At 42.4% G+C, this 5,675-nt stretch overlaps 1 protein-coding gene across 7 annotated transcripts in view; it reads left to right on the top strand.

The window, feature by feature from the left end:
* The first annotated feature begins 898 nt into the window (after positions 1 to 898).
* Positions 899 to 5,675, top strand: part of rbm47 (RNA binding motif protein 47) — a 31,863-nt gene continuing 27,086 nt past the window's right edge. For 4 of the 7 annotated variants that reach the window (XM_029432122.1, XM_029432113.1, XM_029432102.1 and 1 more), the window contains exon 1: positions 2,218 to 2,717. The gene's annotated coding sequence lies outside the window, so the exon portion shown is untranslated. Of the gene's footprint in view, positions 1,039 to 1,867; positions 2,063 to 2,217; positions 2,718 to 5,675 lie in introns of those variants that run through there. The other 3 variants (XM_029432081.1, XM_029432087.1, XM_029432132.1) reach the window with 3 other exon arrangements.

Below are 5,675 nucleotides of genomic sequence, written 5' to 3'. Positions count from 1 at the left end.
ATAAATGTTTTTATCGCACCAGATGTTAAACGACCACACGAGGATTCATGCAAGTCCTTTATATGATGTCTTTGAGATGCTTCCATTCATCGCATGTTATACTGTCTATTCTGTCAGTGGTAATTTACTAGTTAATACAGGTGACTTTCGAAGGCCTGCACTGTACAAACATGCAACAATAAAGTGACTTAAAGTCATGATCTTCACTGTGATGGATTACCTCATTTGAGCAAGTCTCTGCAAGTGGATTTTCATACTGTGAGACAATTATTGAAAACCAGGAGAAACACAATAAGAAAGATTGAATGTGATTTGTTGTAAATTATAAAAGAAAACACAGGAGATTGTTGTTTTTCACATGTTTATAGGCTTTATCTGCCTACACACTGTTACTCCATAATCAAGTAATGATGACTAAACACCAATAATCCACTGCTTCCCCCCGTGATATTAAAGTTAGAAAAGATATGTGAAACTCTTTCCAAGGTCATCTGTAAACTCTGCAGTCTAGCTGTAACAGAACAGATATTAAAAGTGAAGTATTATAAAGGCTTCTGTATTTGCACATTGTTATCAGGCCTGTGAATAGTGTTAAGTAAGCATTAAAGTGGAAGGTATTGAGCAACACGTCCAACGGCTCCGGCCTCCTCCCAGCCCGGAGTTTAGCCGCTGTGTTGAAACGTTATTTCTCTGTGTGAGCACGTCTGACTCAATCTCAGTTTCCTATACAAACACACATACTTGCAAGTTCCCTACTGTGTGTGTGTGTGTGTGTGTGTGTGTGTGTGTGTGTGTGTGTGTGTGTGTGTGTGTGTGTGTGTGTGTGTGTGTTGTTACTCTAAACAGAAATTCAGCTTCCTCACTTTTGTCCTCAGTCTGTCAGTTGGCTGATTGTTACGGTTCAGTACAGCTCTGTCTCGCTCATTCTCTGTCGCCATGACAACTGGCTGTCAAGAAGACGTCGCACTCACCACGCACCTGAATCAGGAAGAAGGAGGCGTCTAGCCCCTCCCACGGCAAATCCTGCAAAGTCCCCAGGTAGGCAAACACACACACACACACACACACACACACACACACACACACACACACACACACACACACACACTGTTGAATGAGAGGTGAATGCTGGAGGTCTGCTAGTGTTGAAACGGCTCTACATGATCAGACAAGCACGATATTGTCACAAATGAAAGAGAATAAAGAGTGCGTGGGGGGAGAGAGTGAAACACATGTGAAGGAGGAGAATAAGAAACAACAGTTGGGCAAGTGATGTTTGGGTTATCTTCCATTGTTTTACTTTAGTTTCACATTTCAGTCGTGTCTATGTCATCTTCATGCTGACTGTTAAACACAAGAAATCTGGGTGTGAGTGAGTTGTTATTACTGAAAGTTGCTATTACAGAGGGATCTACGTTCGTCAAGGGAGTGGACATAAAGACAGCGTGTCATCATGACGACAGGGGTGCATGTATTTGTGAATGAGCAAAAGGTTTGTCTGGGTTTGAGCATCAGTAATAAGCATGTGCTGTTGGACGTGAATGATCATGTGAGCTTTTTAACAAGGTGTGCAGGAAATTCTTTTATTTAGAGGAATGCTGCTCTGACTGAAATGATTAAGGCAGAACAGCAATTTTACACTCAACATCGGTCAGCTTACAGTAAATCCGTCTGTAAACACACACACACCCACACACACACACACACACACACACACATACACACACACACACTAACAGATTGGCCAGGGCCTGCAGGAGTATTGCATTTCCTATCCGGAATGATAGGAGGGAGGTGTGTTGGGGGTTTGGGCAGTCAGATTCAGGTTTGGTGAGTTTTGGGAGGAGGCAGTGTGTACACCCTACACATAATCGAAAGCGAGAGCAAGAGAGAGAGAGACAGAGAAGGACAGATAGAAAGCTTTCTGTGAAAAGAGACGAAAGAGAAGACTAAACACTTTGCGAGGAAATCTTTGCAGAGTTTAGGTGACGGACGGCGAGCAGCACCTTCACTTAACATCATGCAACCTTTGACTTGAGTGACGCGTCAGCGATGGTGTGCTGTAAGAGGAGATACATTTGCTTTTGGGTGTAGAGGGTATTCCTGGGATCATTAGCGTGTTGGGGTGTGTGTGTGTTCAGAACCTTTTCCTTTCCTTTCTCCTTACTCGCCTCTCCCCCTCCTCGCTTCTCAGGAATGTGGGGCTTATGTCAGTGAGAGTCAGGTACAGACTCACTAATTACCATTGCCATTCCTCCCTCCATCTCTCCCTCCCTCTTTCCTTCAACTCCGCCACCTTCAGCGCTCTCTCTCTCTCCTCCACTTCGAAACCTTGTGTGCTCCCTCCCCTCTCCTGTCTCTGGCTGTTGCGTCTACAAGCGCTGTCGTGACTGGAGCAGAGGACAAACTGAGAGGATCTGAGTCAGAATCCAAAAAAACACCAAAAGGAGAACAGAAACTCTGACTTGTCCTCCCTCAGTGTGTCTTTGTTAGGTGTGTCTGAGATCTCTTCTGATTGTGCTCTTGGGGATCTGTCATTGAAGACAGGAGAAGCATTGACAGCGAGAGACAAGAGTCCGGGAGAACTTGACGGACGGCACAAAGGAGGAAAGGAAGAGGAAGGGAAGATGAGAAAGTGACAAGCTGGATCATTGCTTTTGAACGGTGGCAGAAGAACCTACGACGACACCGTGACTACGCGTCCCATCATCCTTCAGGTTGGCTGGAAACTCCTCATGAGTCTCTTTTTCTTTCCTTTCTGTCTGTTTCTTATTTTAATCTTTAAACAGTTTGGCTGTTAAAGTAAGGGTCAGGGTGTGTTTTCTCACCTGGAGGACTACACACACACACACACACACACACACACACACACACACACACACACACACACACACACACACACACACACACACACACACACACACACACACACAGTGGGTATCTGGAAGGACATTTCTTCAGCTGGTCCAGTGTTCACACTGACCCAGCTGACTGCTATAACCTTCACTACAAGGTTATGGGACAGGGACTCGATGTTTATTTGTGTGAGGATGTGTGCGTGTGATCAGTTGCTGTCTTGTTGAGTTGTCCTGTGTGTGTGTGTGTGTGTGTGTGTGTGTGTGTGTGTGTGTGTGTGTGTGTGTGTGTGTGTGTGTGTGTGTGCGCTTGTCAGAAACTGGTTGAGCAGGGCGCCAGTTAGCCTTGGGTGTCCTGTTGTTGTACAAACGAGATTTAGTTGTGTCAGTGTATACTTGTATAAGTGCGCGCGCCTGTACATACATTTTTGTGCAGTTACAGTATTTGTGTGTTTATGTGTGTAAAAGAGCGGCCGTCTCTCTGACACTCGGACTCAGACTCTATCTACGAAATTACAAGATTAAATAAAGAAAACTATAATTTCTTCAAATGTGGTTTTGGGGATTCTGACTGAAGATGTGCGACTCTGCAGTGCATGGTGAAATCTAGAAGCATTATATTGTGATAAGTGTTCTCTTTTGACAAAATCTTACATTTCTATTATGTGATTTATGGTAAAAACTTATTATTATTGCATTTCCCCTCAACATGCAACAAAAATGAAGGAACTAAAAATACATTTGCAAAACTTTAAAAATTGAAATTGAAATGAGAACTGAAAGGAAATATGACAATAATTAGTGTATGTAAAATGTAAAATGATGCTGGTAGCTTGGAGGTGCTGTCATGGGTGAAAATTATAGTTTCACTTACTGTTTCCTGAAAATCACCTGTTGAGATGGAGGACAAGGAGGTGCAGAGTGACACCTGTAATACACTCCTTTGTGTGTGTTTGTGTGTGGGTGTGTGGGTGTGCTCCATCTTACGGGACTAGCTCCCTACTAAATACTGTAAATACTTCCCCAAGTTTAGGGTGTGTAGAAAGTGTATATGTGTGTTTGCGTTGAAGTGCTGGTCTGACCTGATAAATCGATGACACACGGTTTCCTCAACTGCCTCATGCAAAACCAAAAATAGATACCAGTTAAATGGTTAGATTATGATAGTTACATAAATGAACCTGGCTGTGTGTTAGACAGTGGCTGCATCATTACTGATTGTGGAAAAGGGTTCAAAAGGTGAACCATTTTTCAGAATGATACGTATCTCCCAACCCACTGTATCACATTCCACCATTGCAAAAAGGGACAAACAGTCACCCAAGACAGGAATTTATATCTACGTTTTTTTCATGGCGTGACCTTAGTGGTATCGTGTTTGGGTCCGCTCTAGGAAGACACACAATATTTGGAGAAACAGAGGGCAATGCGAGGAAAAATTTAAAAAATAGTTTTATAACCTGACGTAGGTTAAAGTGATTTTTAGAAACAGCAGGAAGCTGATGGGAAATTATTCTTTGGCAGACCTCAAGTATAAGGAAGAGAAACAGCTTAAACGGCTTGAATTATAAACACTCAGACACATAGTATAGTCGCGTCACATGAATGTCACATGATCATCTCATGCTCATGATGGGGAAGCGCATATTCAGTTTAGTGTGTGTGTGTGTGTGTGTGTGTGTGTGTGTGTGTATGACAAACCCATAAGTCTAATCCACCAACAGGGATCAGAAAGGAACCTGTTAACACTATTGTGTTGTTTATGAAACACCTGTAACATGATCTGATCACCCTCTCTCTCCTCTTTCCAACTCTCTTTCTATTTGTCACAAACACACATACCGGGAAAGCACAATGGCCACATTCTTCCCCTCTACCTCCCTCTGTAGCTTCCCTCTGATCCGGCCAATCACTGAACGGCAGCGAGACGAGGGGGAAGTGGACACAGGTGAAAATTAGGGTGTCACATACAGGTTGAAAAGGAGGGGAGCTGTTCAATGCAGAGAAGTTAAAGATATATATTTTTTTAAATGCTCAATTTGTTAACAAATACTCTACATTTGGTGCTCTTCCTCATGTAGCAAAGATTAAAAAAAAAAACAAGTCTTGTAGATGAGCAGCAAGATGTAAGGTAGTTGTGACAATGCATCATAGTAGAAAGGATATTGAAAAGGACAATTACAAAAACTGTCCGTCTCTATCAACAAGCCCTTCAAATTAAAGGTCAAAAATGTGTTTGTCCATGACCTCCAAAACGTCACATATCAGCGTTTTATTCTCCGGGACGTCTGTCCATCATCTGTCAGCTCAAATGTTTTTACAAATGACTTTAGGAAAAATATATCCATTATATTATCTACAAACGTTACGGTTACGATTTGGTTAGCTTGCTAAAGATGCTCTTGTTTGGTTGAGGACACTCTCATCTCTATCAAGCCTCTTTGTTTTCATTTGTAAGCCTTTCATAACAAAAATGATTCATTTGATTGTTGTCTGATCGGCACCTTTTATATTTTATTTTGGCCAAAAAACTATAACATTATTGGTAGGAAACAGCATCCTGTGGCATAGTCATACACTTTGTTAACCAAACCACAGACCCCAACCTCCCGTCTTAGAGGTTTTGCGTCACGATGCTGCTACACTTGACTTGCAGTCATGATGTAAACACCACAAAACCACAGGAGGTCCTCATTTGGGGAACGCAAGCATAGGTCGTTTTAAAACGATGACCAATGCTGGTGGTTTTCTAGTGAGGACAGTCTCTTATTTGTTCAGGTTTTTTATCATTATTACTGTTTAACTGTACTTTCTTGGAGA

Source organism: Cottoperca gobio, chromosome 1 (assembly GCF_900634415.1).
Source record: "Cottoperca gobio chromosome 1, fCotGob3.1, whole genome shotgun sequence".
Lineage (NCBI taxonomy): Eukaryota > Metazoa > Chordata > Actinopteri > Perciformes > Bovichtidae > Cottoperca > Cottoperca gobio.
Note: the sequence above shows the minus strand (reverse complement) of the source record. Positions and strands in the feature narration are given on the sequence as shown.